The sequence below is a fragment of the Heterodontus francisci genome, chromosome 29 (genome assembly GCF_036365525.1).
Source record: "Heterodontus francisci isolate sHetFra1 chromosome 29, sHetFra1.hap1, whole genome shotgun sequence".
Classification (NCBI taxonomy): domain Eukaryota; kingdom Metazoa; phylum Chordata; class Chondrichthyes; order Heterodontiformes; family Heterodontidae; genus Heterodontus; species Heterodontus francisci.
In genome coordinates, this window is record NC_090399.1 from 14,146,465 (window position 1) to 14,168,876 (window position 22,412).

Below are 22,412 nucleotides of genomic sequence, written 5' to 3' on the forward strand. Positions count from 1 at the left end.
TACAAATATAAAGTGTTCAGAAAAGATAGAGGAGGAAAAAAGGGAGGTGGGTGGCAGTACTATTAGGGAAGACGTTGCAATGGTTGGAAAGGGCGGACGTTCTTGAGGGGGCAAGAACAGAATCCATTTAGATTACAGTTGAGGAGCAAAAGGGGTATGATCATGCTACTAGGGGTATTCTAGAGGCATTCAAATAGTGAGAGATACAGGAGCAAATCTACAGGGAAATCACAGAGATGTGCAAGAATATAGAGTGGTGATTTTGGGGAACTTTAATTACCCAAATACCGATTGGAATAATTTCAGAGTAAAGAGTAAGGAGGGGGAGGAATTTCTGAAATGTGTTCAGGAGAACTTCCTTGATCAGTATGTTCACAGCCTAACTAGAAAGGAGGCATTGCTGGATCTGGTGATGGGAAATGAGGTGGGCCAAGTGGACCACGTTTCTGCTGGGGGGCACTTGGGCAAGAGTGATCATTGTATCATAAAGTTTAGACTAGTGATGCAGAAAAGCAAGGAATGAAATAAGGTAGAACGTCTAGATTGGAAGAGGGCTAATTTCAACGTGATGAGAAGGGATCTAGCCAGGTTAGCATGGAACCAAAAACTGACAGGAAGAGCTGTATCACAACAATAAGTTATCTTAAAGGAAGGTATCCCCAAGGTACAAGCTAGGTATGTTCCAACAAGGCCGAAAGGTAGGGGAACCAAAACAAGGCTCCTAGGATGATGAGGGTGATAGAGATTATGATGAAACAAAAAAAGGTGTATGATGCAGGTCAGGTGAATTCTTCAAGTGAGAGCCAGACCATATAAAATAAGTTGCGAGGGGAGATGAAGAGGAAATTAAGACTGGCAAAGAGAGAATATGAGAATACAATGGCAGTCAACATAAAAGGGAACCCAAAAATCTTCTACTGGCCATGAAAATAGTAAGCGGGTAGTAGGTAGTGGAGTGTGGCCTATTAGGGACAAAGAGAGTAATATATGCTTAGAGGCATAGGGCAAGGCTAACATACATAATGAGTACTTTGCAACAGTGTTCACTATGGAAGTGGAATCTGACAAAATATCAGTAGAAGCCGAGAGAATTGAAGCAGTGGATAGGATAAAAATTGAGAGGGAGGAGGTACTAAAAAGGTTGGCTATGCTTAGGTAGATAAGTCACCTGATCTAGATGGCTTGCATCCCAGGTTGCTAAAGCAAGTGGGGATGGAGATAGTAGAAGGGCTGCTGTAAACTCCAATTTTCCCTGGATATGGTGGAGGTGACAAAGGATTGGAGAATGAAAATGTGACACCCTTACTCAAGAAAGGGTGTAAGGACAGTCCTAGCAACTACAGTCCAGTTATTTTAACATCAGTGGTGGGTAAGGTTTCAGAAACAATAATTTGCCAATGACACTAAACTTGAAGGTGTGGCAGTGAAGATGATATGAACTGCCTGCAACAGGACATAGATAGGCTAGCTGAGTGGGCAGACAGGTGGCAGATGGAATTTAATACAGAGAAGTGTGAGGTGATATATTTTGGTGGAAGGAATAGGGAGAGACAAAATAGATTTAATGGCATAGTTCTAAAGAGTGTGCAGGAACAGAAGGACCTGGGGGTGCATGTGCATCGATCTTTGAAGGTGGCAGAACATACTGGAAGAGTGGTTAGTAAAGCATATGGAATCTTGGGCTTCATAAATAGAGTATTAAGTACAAAAGAAGGGAAGTTATGCTGAACCTTTAAAAGCTCCGGTTAGGCCCCATCTGGAGTACTGCATCCAGTTCTGGTCATCACACTTTAGGATGGAATTTGTTCCCAGCCTGACGTCGGGTTGTGTTGTGGGGTGGGGGTGGGGGTTGCCAGAGAAACTGAGTGGCAGCGGCCGCCACAGAACCTGATGCTGGGTTTGTTGGACCCGATCTACCTGGGGGCGAGATAGGCTAACATCGATCTTCCCGCCCAGAGGCCAATTGAGGCTCTTACGTGGCCTATTGATGGACAATTAAGCACCTCTTCCCAACGTTGCTGGGATATTACCAGCAGCAGTGTAGGGTGGGGCCTCCTCCATTTGGGACGATGCCTTGGGAACTCCCTGAGGGGTTGGGGGCAGCCCCACCTTCGCGGCAATTCATGGCCCATGGAGGAGCCAACCCTCCCAGGAACCACTGTATCCCCTTGGACCAAATGCCCATCCCATAAACCCCTTGCTGGGGCCTTCCAGACTGGCCCCGGTGACCCTGCCTCACCTACCTCGGGTCCTGGATTCTAACGCAGGGCCTAGGTCTGAACCCTTTCCAGTACCGGTGGTGGCCACTGCTCCCGGTGGTACTGCTGATACTGTTGGCTGGCAGCTCTTGGCAGTGGAATCCCCATTGTTGCGAGTGATCCCATTTTTGTGTTAAAGTTTTAGGATTTGTGTTTTAAAACTGATGGAAGATTCCATAGATGCTGGAAATTTATGTTTTTTTAAAAAAAGAGATCATCAGAAGGTCCATTTGGACTTATCTTGTAAACAACAGTCACTGGAAGGCACCTGTTTCCAGATAAATACCCAGCAGGGGACTTTTTGACTTTGGGAAGATGTTTACAGAGAAGTGACAGGTCAAGATTTATAGGAGTCAGGAGGCTTGACTCCTGAGATGTTTTCGGTTTCACTTTGGACAGGTAGTTGGGGTATGGACAGAGTTTTGAAAAGGAATTATAGAATCAACCTGCCAAGGACAAAAGCCAACTCAGCCTGTTCCAGCTCTTTGAAAAAGCCTGCCAGTTTTTCCATCTCTTTAAGAAGCCCTGAGAAGCAAGTATGAGAAACAGACTGAAACCCCTGTTGCTGCATTTCTCCTGGAAAGCCTGCCCAAACTGATCTTCAATGTCGCCTGAAATCTAGGAAGATTCCAGTGACAGGCTGCTACACATATTTGGGACACCAAATCAGAAAAAAAGGACATCTGACATCTTTCCATACCTTCTCCTTTTTCATCAAGAGTTAACAAGTATTTGACCAAAGTATTATTTTTTGCCTTTTCTTTTTGTAATAGAAGTTGAAAAAGAAAATCTATTTTTTTTGGTTAACTGGTTTGTGTGTGTGTGTGTGGGGTGGTGGGGGGTGGGGGTGGGGGCGCGGACTAAGGTAAAAAGAAAACTTTCAAGTTTCAATGTGTGTGTTAATGCTTTGCCGCATTAATGGTTAAGATGTGTTTTATAATAAGCTGATAATTTTGTTGCTTATTAAAGTAATCTGGTTTGTGTGTTTTATTTTTGGCATAAAAATAGAGTCTATGATTGACCATATCAGTAGCAGGGAAAAAAATTTAACATATGCTGTGACCTGTGGAGAAGTGGAACAAGAAAAACAGTGCACTCCTCCCGCCTCAGTTGTAACATAGAATTGGGGCCTCGTCCGGGATAAACGAATGCCGCTGACGTGCGCTTGTAAGTGAGGGAATACTAATTGAAAAGAGGAAAAGTAAAAAACAGATTTCTTGCGCAATAAGGTTTACACCACTGGAATATCTTTGTCAGTTGTTATGACTTTTCTGGGGAATGATGATGTGTCCCTGAGTGATTTGAGAAACTTAACCAGGGTTAGACTAAAGGAATTGGCAGAAAAGTTGGTCTTAGAGTTAAAACCAGGAGCTAAGAAAGAAGATATAATTGAAGTAGTAGCACACCATTTGAAATTGGAAGAAGAAGGCAAACCAGAGGGTAATGCAATTGTATTAGCTAAAATTCAGTTACAGATGAAGCAGTTTGAATTTGAAAAGGAAAAAGAAAAATAGAATTGGGAAAACTTACGCTTGAACAGGGAAGAGAATCGACAATGAAAAGACTTGAACTAGAATTTCAAGAGAAAGTAAAAGAGAGGGAAAGAAATTTGAATTTAAAATGATAGAACTAAGACAAAGGGGTGGTCTTGACTCCAGTGAAAATTTTGGTGGGGTAAAATCTGACTCCAGCCCAGGGCCCGTGGCGAGCTATTTAAATTTGTACAAGCCCTCCTGAAGTTTGAGGAAAGGGACGTAGAGGCATTTTTCATTTCTTTTGAAAAGATAGCCAAACAGATGAAGTGGCTGAAGGAAAGCTGGACAGTGCTTATGCAAAGCAGGTTGATGGGCAGAGCTCATGAAGTTTATGCCATGCTTTCTGAGGAGGCTTCTTCAGATTTATGAGATGGCAAAAAAGGCTATTCTCTCTGGTTATGAGTTGGTCCTAAAAGCTTACTGGCAGAAATTTCGGAACCTCCGGAGACAACCTGGGCAGACTTATATAGAATTTGAAAGGGTAAAGCAAATTATTTTTGATTGTTTGATATGGGCACTAAAGGTAGAGGCCACGTATGAGAACCTTAGGGAGCTAATTCTCCTGGAAGGATTTAAAAATTCATTCCCTCCATTAGTAAGAACCCATGTAGAGAACCAGAAAGTTTCAAAGGCCAGAAAGGCAGCAGAAATTGTTGATGATTACGAGCTTGTTTATAAGCCCAAACCCTTTGTCCATCATCCTCAAAAACCCGAGAAGGAAAGAAGTTGGGAGGATGAAAGGAAGGCAAGTAGTGGGGACAAGAAGGGACAAAGGAATATAGGAACATAGGAGCAGGCGTAGGCCATTCAGCCCATCAAGCCTGCTCCACCATCCAATACGATCATAGCTGATCATCCACTTCAATGCCTTTTTCCCACACTATCCCCATATCCCTTTATGCCATTGGTATTTAGAAATCTGTCAATCTCTACTTTAAAACATACCCAATGACTGAGCTTCCAGAGCCCTCTGGGGTACAGAATTCCAAAGATTCACAACCTCTGAGTAAAGAAATTCCTCCTCATTTCTGTCCTAAGTGGCTTCCCCTTATTTTGAAATTGTGTCAGGGGAAACATCTTACCTGCATCTACCCTGTCTATCCCTTGAAGTATTTTGTTGGTTTCAATGAGATCACCTCTTATTCTTCAAAACTCTAGAGAATACAGGCCCAGTTTCCCCAACCTCTCTTCATAGGACAGTCCCACCATACCGGAAACAAGTATGGTGAACCTTTGTTGCACTCCCTCCATGGCAATAATATCCTTCCTAAGGTAAGGGGACCGAAAGTGCACATAGTACTCTAGGTGCGGTCTAACCAAGGTTCTATACAATTGAAGCAAGACTTCATTACTCCTGTACACAAATCATCTTGCGATAAAGACTACCATACCATTAGCCTTCTTAATTGCTTGTTGCACCTGCATGTTAGCTTTCAGTGACCCATTGACAAGGGCACCCATCTACACTTTCTAATCTCTTACCTTTTAAGAAATACTCTGCACATCTGTTCCGCCTACCAAAATGGATAACCTCACTTTTTCACATTATATTCCATCTGTCACTGGGAATGCCCTGGGATCTCCTCCTCAGGCCAAAAAAGATGCTGAGGGTGGAAGTGAGGTCAGCAAGCCTAAGTGTTACCATTGTCACAAGGTGGGACACCTTCATGCAGAATGCTGGAAGTTGTGGGGTAAACCCATGGGACTTACTGGAGTATACAAGGTCAATGTAGAGAAAGGGGCCCTGACCAAGAGTACAACACATCAGGCTGTACCTCTGACTGCAGCTGTAAGGCCAAATACAAAAACCACTGTGAGTGCAGGGGATATGAAGAAGTTACCTGAAAGTTATAGGGAATTCTTGTTGAAAGGACACGTTAACTTCTTATCCCTCAAGTGAGGCAGGTAAATCTCTCATTATACTTAGGGATACAGGAGAGACCCAAACTCTTTTTGCTAGAGAAAGGGATAATTTTTCCACCAGAGGCTCCAATGTGATTTGGACAAGTTGGGTGAGTGGGCAAATGCATGGCAGATGCAGTATAATGTGGATAAATGTGAGGTTGTAAAAACAGAAAGGCAGATTATTATCTGAATGGTGATAGGTTGGGAAAGGGGGAGGTGCAATGAGACCTGGGTGTCCTTGTACACCAGTCGCTGAAAGCAAGCATTCAGGTGCAGCAAGCAATTAGGAAGGTGAATGGTATGTTGGCTTTCCTTGCAAGAGGATTTGAGTACAGGAGCAAGGATGTCTTACTGAAGTTATACAGGGCCTTGGTGAGACCACATCTGGAGTATTTTGTGTAGTTTTGGTCCCCTTATATTAGGAAGGATGCTCTTGCCTCGGAGAGAGTGCAAAAAAGATTTACTAGGCTGATTTCTGGGATGGCAGGATTGACGCATGAGGAGAGATTGGGTCGACTAGGTCTATATTCACTAGACTTTAGAAGAATGAGAGGGGATCTCGTAGAAACCTATAAAATTCTAACAGGACTAGATAGTCTAGATGTAGGGAGGATGTTCTCAATAGCTTGGGAGTCCAGAACCAGGGGTCACAGTCTCAGGATACGGGGTATGCCATTTAGAACCGAGATGAGGATCAACTTCTTCACTCAGAGGGTGGTGAACCTGTGGAATTCTTTACCGCAGAAGGCAGCGGAGGCCAAGTCATTAAATATATTCAAGGAGATAGATATATTTCTTAATGCCAAATGGATCAAGGGATATGGGGATAAAGCGGGAACAGGATATTGAATTAGACAATCAGCCGTGATCTTTTTTTGAATGGCAGAGCAGGCCCGAAGGGCCGAATGGCCTACTCCAGCTCCTATTTTCTATGTTTCTATTTTTTTTCTATGGAAGTGCATTGAATGCCAAAGTTTTAGTGAATGGTATTGGCGGGGAGTATATATCCATACCTTTGTATTGAGTGCACCTGCAGTGTGACCTAATGTCTGGAACGGTAACTGTAGGAGTTGTCCATAGTTTGCCAGTGGATGGAGTTGACCTACTCCTGGGGAATAATTTGGCCAGAGCAAAGGTAGTAGCTTCTCCAGTAGTCATGGAAAAACCAAGTGAAGTTAAAGAGACAAAACAGTTGCAGGAAAAGATTTCAGGAATTCTTCCTTCATGTGTAGTGACCCGAGCAATGGCTAAACAATTTCCATTGTTGGAGGTAAAATTGGCACCACAGATAGCCAAATAACTGAAACTTTCTTTGGGGTTTCGGATAATCCAAAGGAAATGTTCAGTAAGTCTTCTCTGATCAAGGCTCAGCAAGCCGATCCAGAATTAAATAAAGTGGCACAGTCAGCTCTAACTGAAGCTGAGGCAAAGGGAGTTCCAGAAGGCTACTATATTAAAAATGGGATTCTGATGAGGAAGTGGAGACCTCTTCATAGATCTGCGGATGAAGAATAGATGGTTGTTCATCAGATAGTGATACCACCCAAATTTCACTGGGAGATTTTAAGGATAGCCCATGAAGTTCCTAAATGGGACATGTGGGATTGAGGAAGATATGTTTACTGGCCAGGTCTTTCCAAGGATGTGGTGCAGTTTTGTAAAATGTGCCAGGCATGCCAGATTGTGGGAAAACCGCAACCTGCCATAAAACCGGCACCTTTTATTTCCATACCAGTTATTGGGAAACCATTTAGTAGGGTGTTGGTAGACTGTGTAGGACCTTTACTGAAAACAAATGCGGGACACCAATATATACTCACTATCATGGATATGGCTACTTGGTTCCCAGAGGCCATTCCCTTGAGAACAATTTCTGCTAAGGTAGTGGTAGAGAAGTTAACCCAGTTCTTCACTAGATATGGATTACTGATTGAGATTCAGTCAGATCAAGGTTCCAATTTTATGTCTAAACTTTTTCAGGAAGTTATGGGTAATTTTGGTATAACACGGTTAAAGTCTTCAGCATACCACCCACAGACACAAGGGGCTTTAGAAAGGTACCATCACACCCTCATGAATATCCCCATGATTGGGATAAAGGGCTAGAACTTCTTTTGTTTGCCACGAGGGATTCATCTAATGAATCTACCAGTTTTAGTCCTTTTGAATTAGTTTATGGACATGAGATAAGAGGTCCTCTAAAACTAATTAAAGAAAAGTTTTTAGAATAGAGAAAAGAATCTTCTGTGTATCCGTGTTCCAGGAATGGCTCACGAGAGCCTGCAAAGTGGCTCAGGAACACGTGAAAGCTTCCCAAACAACCATGAAGAAATGGGCAGACAAGCATGTCAAGACCTGAACATTTCAACCAGGGGATGAGGTGTTAGTATTACCACCTTTACAGAGTGAACTACTGAAAGCACAGTTCAGTGGTCCATATTAAGTGGTCAAGAGAACTGATAAAGTAAATTCTCCTTTGTTATCTCTTGCCCAACCCCCACCTCACTTGTTTATAATCTGTGACTTTTCTAATATTTGTCAGTTCCGAAGAAGGGTCACTGACCCGAAACGTTAACTCTGCTTCTCTTTCCACAGATGCTGCCAGACCTGCTGAGTGAATCCAGCATTTCTTGTTTTTGTTTCAGATTTCCAGCATCCGCAGTATTTTGCTTTTATGATAAAGTAAATTATTTGATTGACACCCCAGACTGTCAGAAAAAAATTCAGCTATGTCATATCAATATGCTGAAACAATATTATCGCCGGGAGGCGATATCCAATTAGCTAACATTGAATTGTTAGGGAGATTGGGCACTTGCTTTTATATTTAGATGCAGAACCACGAGAAGACCAAACAAGGCTACTCACAGCATTTAAAAGAGTCTGTAGAGACAAACCAGGATGTACAAACTTAGCCACACATGGATTCGATGTAGGGGTCTCCTTTCCTATAAACAACACAAGTCCACAGAAACAGGCCCAGGTAAAACCTGAAATCCAACACATGTTGGAAAATAACCTAATTGAACCCAGTCAAAGCAGCTGGAGTTTCCCAGTGGTGTTAGTGCTTAAACCTGACTGTTCAGCTAGACTCTGCATAGACTACAGAAAGGTTAATGGAGTAACAAAGGCAGGCTCACACCCAATTCCTCACTTGGAAGACTGTATTGACAGAGTGGGCAGTGTTGCGTTTCTTACAAAAATAGATTTGTTAAAGCGATACTGGCAGGTTCCTTTAACACCCTGAGCTAAATAAACATCAGCCTTTGTCACACCAGATGGTCTTTTCCAATGCCGAGTAATGCCATTTGGGCTAAAAAAATGCCCCAGCAACTTTTCACAGACTAGTGAACCAAGTGGAAGTCAGTGTTCCTAACTGTGTGGTTTACCTCGACGATGTGCTGGTATACAGTGACACTTGGAAGGACTACTTGGAACAACTAGAAGCTCTGTTTAGAAAATGACAATTGGCTGATTTAGTAATAAACCTTGCCAACAGTGAATTTGCAAAAGTGACAGGGCATGTAGTAGTGCAAGGACAAGTGTTGCCAAGAACAGCAAAAGTACAAGCATTAGTGGAATTACCTATTCCTAAGACTAAACGAGAAATCATGAGGTTCTTGCGGATGTGTAGTTTCTACCAAAATTTTGTACTATAGCTGCTCCACTGATAGATTTGCTATAAAAAAAAAGAAAATTAAGGTCGTGTGGTCAGGGGAGTGCCAAACATCTTTTGAGAGGCTGAAAGCCATTTTGATTAGTGAACTGTGTTGGCTGCTCCAATTTTCACTAAGTCCTTCAAGGTAGCAATTGATGCTAGTGACCTTGGAGTCAGTGCAGTCCTGTTCCGAGACGATGAATCAGGCATAGAAAGGTCAGTGGGTTACATTTCCAAAAAAGCTAAATTGACACCAAAAAATAATGTAATTGCAGATGCTTGATCTAGAATCTAACTTTGCTTTGAGTTATCTGAATACAAAGATGATACAAAGCAGAACTGTATTCACTACAGGTAAAGAGTGAATAAGTACGAGTGTGAAAACGTGTTTGAAAATGTTTCCACCTTCTGTTTTTTTCCCAGACTTTGCAATGAAACACATTTAAAAATGGCGTTTCATTCCTCCAAGGATGGAGGAGTTACAAATGCTTCCTTTTTGTTGTCAAATTTTGAGGATTTGTATTTTAAAACTGAAAAAAAGATTCCATAGATGCTGGACTTGGTGGTTTTTTTAAAAAAGAGGCCATCAGAAGATCTGTTTGGACTTGGCTTGTAAACAACAGTTACTGGAAGGCACTTGTTTTCAGATAAATACTCATCAGGGGGCTTTTTGACTTGGGGAAGATGTTTACAGAGATGTAACAGGTCAAGATTTATAGGGGTCAGGAGGCTTGACTCCTGAGATGATTTTGGATTCACTTTGGACAGGCAGATGGGGTATGGACAGAGTTTAGGAAAGGAATTATAGAATCATCCTGTCAAGGGCAAACCCCAACTCAGCTCTTGGAAAAAGCCTGCCAGTTTTTCCATCTCTTTAAGAAGCCCTGAGAAGCAAGTATAAGAAACAGACTGAAACCCCTGTTGCTGCATCTCTCCTGGAAAGCCTGCCCAAACTGATCTTCAACATTACTGAACATTGAGTTCAATAATTTCACAGCATGACGGACCCCCCATTTTACTTTTATATTTAGTTATTTTTTCTTTTTTTTACATTTTTTTGTGTGTTTTAGTTTATTTCATCTTAGTTTGTTCAGTTTGCTTACCCACTGTTTTTTCATGTTTGCACTTGCTGCTGTTCAATTTTCAGTCCGTTAACACCCTATCTGTACTAATGCTTTGTCTTTCAACACACCATTAACATATTGTCTGCCTTTGCTCCACGACCTTCTGGTCAGCTATTCTGTGACCTTGTCCTATCCACACCTTCTCCCTTGTTATCTCTTCCCCCACCCCTGCTTTACTTGCTTACAGCCTTTCACATTTCAAATATTTGCCAGTTCTGAAGAAGGGTCACTGACCTGAAACGTTAACTCTACTTCTCTCTCCACAGATGCTACCAGACCTGCTGAGTATTTCCAGCATTTCTTGTTTTTATTTCAGATTTCCAGCATCCGCAGTATTTTGCTTTTATGATCTTCAACATCGCCTGAAAAGAACAGTACTAGGAAGAACCCAGTGACAGCCCTCTACACATATTTTCCATATCTTCTCTTTTTTTCTTCAAGAGTTAGCAAGTATTTGACCAAAGTATTCCTTTTTGCCTTTCTTTTTGTAATAGAGCTCTAAAAAGAAAATCTCTTCATTTTTTTGGTTAACCAGTAAATATGTGTGTGTGTGTTTGTGTATGAGAGCGGGTAAGGTAAAAAGAGAAGTTTCATATTTCAATCTGTGTGTTAATGCTTTGCTACGTTACTGGTTAAGACTTGTTTTATAATAAACTGATAATTTTGGTGTTTATTGAAGAACCCGTTTTATTTTTGGGATAAAAATAGAGTCTATGATTGACTGTATCGGGAACTGGGAAACAATTTAAATATATTTTGTGACCTGTGGAGAGGTGGAACTAGAAAAACAGTGCACTCCTCCTGCTTTGGTCGTAACACCATCCCTATAAGTGTTTAAAGGGACGGAGATCCTGCCTCCTTAAACTTTGACCCCAAAAGACCAGAGGATCACTCTGGGGGTCAGAAAAAGTGCAGAGGCAGTGTTGCCCTTGCCTTTTTGGCCTGGTGCCAGGGGCCCCACCTCCTGCATAAAATTCAGCCCTATGACTCTATGAGGAAATATGGTTTCTAAAGAAAGGAAGAACTTTCATTTATATAGCATCTTTTGCAACCTCAGGATGTCCCAAAGCGCTTTATAGATAATGAAGCATGTTTTTGAAGTGTAGTCATTGTTGTAATGTAGGAAACATGGCAGTCAATATATGCACAGCAAGCTCCCATCTAATAATGACCAGATAATTCAATTAATTTTTAAATGATGTTGGTTGAGGGATAAATGGGACTGTCTTACACTTCTTCTAATAGTGTCTGTGTGGTTTTTCACATCCAACTGAGAGGGCTGATGGGGTCTCAGTTCAATGACTCATCTGACAGCCAGGTTGATATCAGAGCAATCTCAAGTACAGTCCTGATACTTGCCACAACATTGTTCTTCATTTTCCTCTAATATTTTTGACCTGAACTTTTGTTATACATTTTGTATCTTTCCAATTTTTTTTTTTAAACAATTTCTAATTCCGTTTTAGTTGAAGTATTTTTCCAACATTGATAAATATCTGCACCCAAAAGTTATCTAAATAAGGTGAAGCCCTTGAAAAATTTCTCACACACCCTCTAACCATTAATCCACAAATTTTTGAATGCATCCTACACACCCTGGCAGAAGACCAAAGCTTGAATTCTCCCGGCATTGGTAACATGTCAAGCCATGATCTCTGTTTTCCTATGTACTCTCTTCCTCAAAAAGGTGGTGGAAGCAGAGTCGTTGAATATTTTTAAGGCAGAGTTAAATCGATTCTTGAGGGGTGGAAGGTTATCGGGAGTAGCTGGAAATGTGGAATAATCAGTTCTGCCATGAACTTATTGAATGGCGGAACAGGCTCAAAGGGCTGAGTGGCCTACTCCTGCTCCTAATTCATATGTTCATCTCCACCCTGCTTGTTACAACCTCAATGAACTCTAATAAATTTGTCACACATGATTTTCCTTTGATACAATCAGGCAGAGTCAACATGGTTTTAATATGATTTTCTAAATGTCCTGCTACTACTTCCTTAATAATGCATTCTACCATTTTCTCAATGACAGATGTTAAGCTAACTGGCCTATAGTTTCCTGCTTTCTGTCTTGAATAGAGGTGTTATATTTGCAGTTTTCCAATCCGCTGGGATTTCTTCAGTATCTAGGGAATTTTGGAAGATTACAACTAATGCATCCACTTCTTTTAAGATGCTAGGATGCAGGCTATCAGGTCTAGGGGACTTGTCAGCCTTTAGTCCCATTAGTATTCCTAGTACTTTTTCTCTAGTATTTGTGATTTTTGGAAGGGAAGAAATACTCAGAACAGAACTAAACACAGATCAATAGTTTGAATATTCAATCTTGTGGATAAGTCATGGTCTAACTGATAATTCTGGAAGTGTAGTTTTAACGTTTGTAATCTGATCATTTAAAGCAAATAGAGATCCCTGTGTGTCTCCTGCAAGTTCAGTAAAAAAAAAACCTGTTCATCATTTTCAATAACAAAAAACATTATGAAAAATTTAACAGAGCCAATTCTATTGGGAATTGGTGCAGATAAAGAAAATGATTGCACATATGCAGTTTCTTTGACTTCAGTAATTACACTTTTATGATAAATAGCGTCAGAAAGATACCTTAAAATACTTACTGCTGTAAACTATAATAATCTGTTCTATTACAAAAAATATTCAAGATTATATAGACAAAACAAGTCCAGTAAACCAAAACTTTTTTGCACTGCAATTTAATAGAATAATTTTTAGTCAAAAAAAGTTAAATTTCGACTAGAAAATGTGACACAAAAAACTGTGCTTTTCTCCAGATGACAGCAGCAGGTGAACTATGTGCTTGCTAATGTTACCACAACCTTAAATAATAGTGTGATGATGAGCAATGAAGAATAAAGGCCAGTGAGATGAACACACAAACCACAGTTTTCAAATTGAATTCTACTGCAAAATCCTGAGTATCTTCCTGAGGGGGATGGAATTTTGAGAGTTCCATTCCACTATTGGAAGTCCATATACCTCTGTTTGCACTGAAGTATAGGAAGAGAAGCACCAAAACTACTGAATTATCAACTGGGTCCCCATGTAGCTTCCATCCTTTGGGGAGGGGTGCCTGTGAGGCTGCATCAGAGGTACCTGCCTAACAGAGGCAAGGAAAATTGAAGCAAAACCACACCACACCTAGAAAGGGCTATGAACAACCATCGGGCTAGGTGCCAGAGCTGAAAAGGCAATCGATTACCTTTGTCTGCCGAGATTTTAAGACCATTACTAGGCCTTCAGCAGGGTCCATGCCAATTCTTAGTCAGCAAGAGTTCTGTTAAGGGTGTAATGGGTAGAATTCCTGGAATAGCTTGGGATTGTCTCTGGCATGTCCCTGTGACATGAGGGTAAGTTGTGGGGGAGTGGTGATGGGTGTGGATAGAAAACTCAGCAACTTTCCCTCTTGACTATAATTGATGGACAGGTTACAAAGGGCCAAATCCAGGCCGGAGTAGGCGATGCACCTCATCATGCTCCTTTGCACCCAGAATCTTCAGATCAAGTTGTCTTTAGCTCCTAACTGTGTATCTGAAAGATTCCACTACTCAACACTGCATGTAATTGTTACTCTTTAGATGCAGAGGTATTATGTGCCATGAACACAAATCAGTGAGGCGTTTCAGATGGTATCATCTGACTGTCCCTGTCTCAAACATTTATATATAACTAGCAGTTCTGTTGAACTGAAAGAAAGTTAGTAAGCAACCCATAACAGTTGCCTACACCTTTATGAAAATAGTGAAGAAATTATGTTTAAACAGAAATGGATAGAAACCAAAAAAATGTGACCATAACTAAATTATCCACTGAGCAATTTTAGATCTCAACCTGAAGGACAATCTCAGGGCCTTATGCAATACGAAGTGAAATTTTAATTCTGAGACCATAAATGGAGATTGGTGTGCCAATCCTACATTGTAAAAAAACATTCAATGAAATTGTATTGTAACAAGTAGGACTGACAATAAAACAATTGGACCAAGTTACAGGATAGTGTCTAGATTATAGGGGCATGTTTCCCTGTTCTTTCACCTATGATACTGTACCACCTGTGCATGACATTAGGCTGCAAGGCTTGTAAAATTTATATTAATTAATGGGAAATTGAAGCAGTCTCCATTAGGGCTGTAGTCTCCTCCATGGCTGATCCCCACTGTATTTTCTAAGCCCAGGCAATGCAATAGCTGAAGACACAGGAACAGGAAAATGCTCCATAGTGTTATTTATGGTGATTTCTTCCCATTCTGAGGAAAATCTGTTAACCTCCAACCAAATAGGAACTTTTGGATGTTGAAATTGCTCTGTGCGTTAATTTTAGAATTCCATCAAGGTCCAAATTCCATTGTTTGGTCTTTTAATGATGGCATAAAAAAACAACGTTGTAAAGCATTACAAGATGGGCCACAAAGGAATTTCACATGATCGTGTCAGCCAGTGTGCTAAAAAAGTAGCATTTAAGGAGAATTTCTGTCCCCAGTCATTGGAACCAGGTGAATTACCTCCGATTCTCTAAATTTGGGCAGCAGTCAGTTCAACCTATTTTTCAGTAGTTCAACTCAAATTTGCCACTAAGTTCAGAATGTGTCCAGGTGTCCCTATTATTCAAAATGTGTTTTCTCAAGGGGGTGGAGTGAATTGAAAGCAGGAACTCAGATTAAACTGTTGACCGGCAATGATAACTGATAATTTTTTAGCAGGTATTCTAATTATTTTTCACATCACCCCAAGTTTTAAAATCAGATAATATTCAGATTGCTTCGAGTATAAAGCAAATATCACGGAGCTTAACGTGCTGCCTATAGATACCTTTATATTGTGGATACAGGAATGTCGCAGTTTTAACTAAAATCTTTCAAAGTTCAAGTGGCCCTGTGATTCTTTTTTTTTTACAATTGGGTTGGCGAACTAAACATGACAACTGTAATGCAATGAATAACCATGACAGCTGCTGTGGCTGTCCCTCAATATATTCTGGTTATTCATTTTTATTTGAATTTCTTCATGACCATGAGGGCATATATATTTATTTCCACATCTATTGCTGACAAGTATTTTCAGAAGTAACTATGGCAGTACGATGTGAGTTCACACAATCTGCTACAATAAGTAGCTGTGATTCTACAGAAAACATATTAACCAGCCAAACACCAACACAGAACCCATTGTAAATGATATTTTCACATCCATGCTTCCATTACATAAGTTTCTGTCACAGCATATTGTTTTCAAGGTAACTCTCAGCCCGGCAAATTCATCTAACTGAGATTTCCTACATTGCTCAGCTGCGATGCATCCACGACTTGCAATTATATTTTTTCCTGTAGATAAATTAAAAATATAGTAATCCACATTACATTGGTCTTTCAAAGTCAGAGACAAGATGGGAATATGATTTTACTACTAAACCATAAACATCCTGATTAAAGAAGACTTGCATTTATATAGCGCCTTTCATGACCACCAGACATCCCAAAGCAATTTACAGCCAATGAACAAATTTTCTTTAAACTGCAGTCACACTCAAAGAACAAAGAACAGGACAGCACAGGAACAGGCCATTCGGCCCTCCAAGCCTGCGCCGATCTTGATGCCTGCCTAAACTAAAACCTTCTGCACTTCCAGGGACTGAATGCCTCTATTCCCATCCTATTCATGTATTTGTCAAGATGCCTCTTAAACGTCGCTATTGTACCTGCTTCCACCACCTCCCCCGGCAGCAAGTTCCAGGCACTCACCAACTTCTGTGTAAAGAACTTGCCTCGCACATCCCCTCTAAACTTTGCCCCTCTCACCTTAAACCTCTGTCCCCTAGTAACTGACTCTGTCCATGCCACACATAACTTTGTAAACCTCTATCATGTCGCCCCTCCACCTCCGTCGTTCCAGTGAAAACAATCTGAGTTTATCCAACCTCTCCTCATAGCTAATGCCCTCCAGACCAGGCAACATCCTGGTAAACCTCCTCTGTACCCTCTCCAAAGCCTCCACATCCTTCTAGTAGTGTGGTGACCAGAATTGCAAGCAATATTCTAAGTGTGGCCTAACTAAAGTTCTGTACAGCTGCAGCATGACTTGCCTATTTTTATACTCTATGCCCCGACCGATGAAGGCAAGCATGCCGTCTGCCTTCTTGACTACCATATCCACCTGCTTTGCCACTTTCAGTGACCTGTGGACCTGTGGACCTGTATGCCCAGATCTCTCTGCCTGTCAATACTCCTAAGGGTTCTGCCATTTACTGTATACTTCCCACCTGCATTAGATCTTCCAAAATGCATTACCTCACATTTGTCCGGATTAAACTCCATCTGCCATTTCTCCACCCAAGTCTCCAACCGATCTATATCCTGCTGTATCCTCTGACAATCCTCATCACTATCCGCAACTCCAACAACCTTAGTGTCGTCCGCAAACTTACTAATCAGACCAGCTACATTTTCCTCCAAATCATTTATATATACTACAAACAGCAAAGGTCCCAGCACTGATCCCTGCGGACCACCACTAGTCACATCCCTCCATTCAGAAAAGCACCCTTCCACTGATACCCTCTGTCTTCTATGACAGAGCCAGTTCTGTAACCATCTTGCCAGCTCACCTCTGATCCCATGTGACTTCACCTTTTGTACCAGTCTGCCATGAGGGACCTTGTCAAAGGCTTTACTGAAGTCCATATAGATAACATCCACTGCCCTTCCTTCATCAATCATCTTTGTCACTTCCTCATAAAACTCAATCAAATTAGTGAGACACGACCTCCCCTTCACAAAACCATGCTGCCTCTCGCTAATAAGTTCGTTTGTTTCCAATTGGGAGTAAATCCTGTCCCGAAGAATCCTCTCCAATAATTTCCCTACCACTGATGTGAGGCTCACCGGCCTATAATTTCCTGGATTATCCTTGCTACCCTTCTTAAACAAAGGAACAACATTGGCTATTCTCCAGTCCTCTGGGACCTCACCTGTAGCCAATGAGGATGCAAAGATTTCTGTCAAGGCCCCAGCAAATTTCTTCCCTTGCCTCCCTTAGTATTCTGGGGTAGATCCCATCAGGCCCTGGGGACTTAGCTACCTTAATGCTTTGCAAGACACCCAACACCTCCTCCTTTTTGATAATGAGATGACAGACTATCTACACTCCCTTCCCTCAGCTCATCATCCACCAAGTCCTTCTCTTTGGTGAATACTGATGCAAAGTGCTCATTTAGTACCTCGCCCATTTCCTCTGGATCCACACATAGATTCCCTTCTCTGTCCTTGAGCGGGCCAACCCTTTCCCTAGTGACCCTCTTGCTCTTTATATATGTATAAAAAGCCTTGGGATTATCCTTAATTCTGTTTGCTAATGACTTTTCATGTCCCCTTTTAGCCCTCCTGACTCCTTGCTTAAGTTCCTTTCTACTGTCTTTATATTCCTCAAGGGATTCGTCTGTTCCTAGCCTTCCAGCCCTTACGAATACTTCTTTTTTCTTTTTGACTAGGCTCACAATATCCCGCGTTATCCAAGGCTCCTGAAACTTGCCAAACTTATCCTTCTTCCTCACAGGAACATGCTGGTCATGGATTCTAATCAACTGACATTTGAAAGACTCCCACATCTCAGATGTTGATTTACCCTCAAACAGCCGCCACCAATCTAAATTCTTCAGTTCCTGCCTAATATGGTTATAATTAGCCTTCCCCCAATTTAGCACCTTCACCCGAGGACTACTCTTATCCTTATCCACAAGTACCTTAAAACGTATGGAATTATGGTCACTGTTCCCAAAATGTTCCCCTACTGAAACTTCGACCACCTGGCCGGGCTCATTCCCCAATACCAGGTCCAGTACGGCCCCATCCCTAGTTGGACTATCTACATATTGTTTCAAGAAGCACTCCTGGATGCTCCTTACAAATTCTGCCCCATCTAAGCCCCTAGCACTAAGTGAGTCCCAGTCAATATTGGGGAAGTTAAAATCACCCACCACTACAACCCTGTTACCTTTACATCTTTCGAAGATCTGTCTACATATTTGATCCTCTACCTCCCGCTGGCTGTTGGGAGGCCTGTAGAAAACCCCCAACATCGCGACTGCACCCTTCCTATTCCTGAGCTCCACCCATATTGCCTCGCTGCATGACCCCTCCGAGGTGTCCTCCCACAGTACAGCTGTGATATTCTCCTTTACAAGTAATGCCACTCCCCCACCCCTTTTACATCCCCCTCTATCCCGCCTGAAGCTTCTAAATCCTGGAACATTTAGCTGCCAATCCTGTCCTTCCCTCAACCAAGTCTCTGTAATAGCAACAACATCATAGTTCCAAGTACTAATCCAAGCTCTAAGTTCATCTGCCTTACCTGTTATACTTCTCGCATTGAAACAAATGCACTTCAGACCACCAGTCCCGCTGTGCTCCGCAGCATCTCCCTGCCTGCTCTTCCTCTTAGTCTTACTGGCCTTATTTACTAGTTCCCCCTCATTTATTTCACCTGCTTTCCTACTGCTCTGGTTCCCACCCCCCCCCCACCCGCCACACTAGTTTAAACCCTCCCAAGTGACGCTAGCAAACCTCGCAGCCAGGATATTTGTGCCCCTCCAGTTTAGATGCAACCCGTCCTTCTTGTACAGGTCCGATCTGTCCCTGAAGAGATCCCAATGGTCCAGATATCTGAAACCCTCCCTTCTACACCAGCTGTTCAGCCACGTGTTTAGCTGCACTATCTTCCCATTTCTAGACTCACTGGCACGTGGCACAGGGAATAATCCAGAGATTACAACCCTAGAGGTCCTGTCTTTTAACTTTCTACCTAACTCCCTAAACTCCCCCTGCAGGACCTCGTCACTCTTCCTCCCTATGTCATTGGTACCGATGTGTACCACAACGTCTGGCTGTTCACCCTCCCCCTTCAGAATGCCTCCTGTCCATTCAGAGACATCCTTGACCCTGGCACCAGGGAGGCAACATACCATCCTGGAGTCTCTTTCACGTCCACAGAAGCACACATCTGTGCTCCTGACTATAGAGTCCCCTATAACTATTGCTCTTCTGTGCTTTGTCCCTCCCTGCTGAACAACAGTGCCACCAGCCGTGGTGCCACTGCTCTGACTGCTGCTGTTTTCCCCTGATAGGCCATCCCCCCCAATAGTATCCAAAACGGTATACTTGTTAGAGAGGGGGATAGCCACAGGGGATTCCTGCACTGACTGCCTGCCCCTTCTGGCAGTCACCCATCTATCTGCCTGCACCTTGGGTGTAACCACTTCTCTAAAACTCCTGTCGATGGCACTCTCTGCCACCTGCATGCTCCAAAGTGCATCCAGTTGCCACTCCAACCGATCCATGCAGTCTGTGAGGAGCTGCAACTGGGTACACTTCCTGCAGATGTAGTCATCCAGAACACTGGAAGCGTCACAAACATCCCACATCTCACAGGTGAAGCACTTCACCCCTTTAACGGACATTTCTAGCACTAATTAATTTAAGATAAATACTTATTAAATCCTTACTAAATTGTTATAACTATATGGTCCCTAGTGCTAGATTCCTACTATAAATATTAAATGCTAACTAAATACAGTAATCTCCTCCCTCTGGTTTAGTTACTCTACTTATTAATTAGTTAATTAGGGTTTTAATCAATTTTTATCAATGTTTTATTTTCAAATTCAGGTAATAAAAAAAATCCCTACCAGCCAATCAGGTCACAGCTTTCCTGTGACATCACTTTCAGTTTTTTTTTTACCAGAGGTAAGTTTTTTATACTTACCAGTCCAGAACTCTGCCCTCCAAGTCTTCTCCCAGTCAGCTGTGCTCTTTGGAAGCTCTGGGCTCCCCTCACTCTGAGGACAGGTAGGAAATGAAAGGAGCTCCTCACCGAACTTCCTCACTTACCAAACTTCCACTGTAACACTCTAGTGCAACCCAAGTCAGCACTGTAAGATGGCTCACTTTTATACTGACTCACTCTAGCCCCCTGAAAACTGGTTTAAACCAATTCTCTAATTAACAAGGTGCAGCTGCAAGCAGAGCCTGAATGAACCCTGTTTAAAGCTGGTCTAAACTCACCTTCCCCAACCCAAACAGCAACTGTTAAGTTGATCTGCTAAATAGAAGACAGATTAGATTTAAGATAAAAGTATCCCTTAATTATCCTCACTTACCAAACTTCCACCGTAGCACTCTATTGCAACCCAAGTCAGTATTCCAGTGCAAATAAAAAAACTGGATGGATCACCTGGCATTAACCTCGGCACCGGAAACAACAGCCCTATCGATCGTGCAAAGTCCTTCTTACGAACATCTGAAGGCTTGTACAAAGTTGGGAGAGTGTTCCCACAGACTAGGCAAGCAGAGCCTGGCATAGTCATACTCACCGAATCATACCTTACAGACAATGTCCCAGACACCGCCATCACCATCCCCATTAATGTCCTGTCCCACCGGCAGGACAGACCCAGCAGAGATGGTGGCACAGTGGTATACTGTTGGGAGGGAGTTGCCCTGGAAGTCCTCAACATTGACTCCAGACCCCATGAAGTCTCATGGCATCAGGTCAAACATGGGCAAGAAAACAAGGAAACCTCCTGCTGATTGCCACCTACCGCTCCCCCTTAGCTGATGGAGTACTCCTCCATGTTGAACAGCACTTGGAAGAAGCACTGAGGGTGGCAAGGGCACAGAATGTATTCTGGGTGGGGGACTTCAATGTCCATCACCAAAGGTGGCTCGGTAGCACCACTACTGACCGAGTTGGCTGAGATCTAAAGGACATAGCAGCTGGACTGGGTCTGCGTCAGGTGGTGAGGAAACCAACAAGAGAGAAAAATATACTTGATGTCATCCTCACCAATCTGCCTGCCGTAGATGCAAATGTCCATGACAGTATTGGTAGGAGTGACCACCACACAGTCCTTGTGGAGAGAAAGTCCCATCTTTTCATTGAAGATACCCTCCATCGTATTGTGTGGCACTAACACCGTGTTAAATAGGATAGATTTTGAACAGATCTAGCAATGCAAAACTGGGCATCCATGAGGTGCCGTGGGCCATCAGCAGCGGAATTGTGCTCAACCACAATTTGGAACCTCATGGCTTGGCATATCCCCCATTCTACCGTTACCATCAAGCCGGGGAACCATCCCTGGATCAATGCAGAGTGCAGGAGGGCATGCTAGGAGCAGCACCAGGCATACTTCAAAATAAGGTGTCAACCTGGTGAAGCTACACGCCAAAGAGCGTTCCCATAACCAACGGATCAGATCTAAGCTCTGCAGTCCTGCGACATCCAGTCATGAATGGTGGTGGACAAATAAACAACTAACTGCAAAAGGTTGCTCCACAAATATTCCCATCCTTAATATAAAAGCAAAATACAGCGGATGCTGGAAATCTGAAATAAAAACAAGAAATGCTGGAACCACTCAGCAGGTCGCGGTGGTAGTAGAAGCAGATACATTAGGGACATTTAAGCGACTCTTGGATAGGTACATGGATGATAGTAGAATGAAGGGTATGTAGGTAGTTTGATCTTAGAGTAGGTTAAAGGGTCGGCACAACATCGTGGGCCGAAGGGCCTGTACTGTGCTGTACTGTTCTATGTTCTATGTCTGGCAGCATCTGTGGAAAGAGAACCAGAGTTAAAGTTTCGGGTCAGTGACCCTTCTTCCGAAGAAGGGTCACTGGCCCGAAACGCTAACTCTGCTTCTCTTTCCACAGATGCTGCCAGACCTGCTGAGTGGTTCCAGCATTTCTTGTTTTTATCCCCAACCTTAATGATGGGGGAGCCCATCACATCAGTGCAAAAGATAAGCTGAAGCATTTGCAACTATCTTCAGCCAGAAGTGCAGAGTGGATGATCCATCTCGGCCTCCTCCTCAAGTCCCCAGCATCACAGATGCCAGTCTTCAGCCAATTCGATTCACTCCGCGTGATATC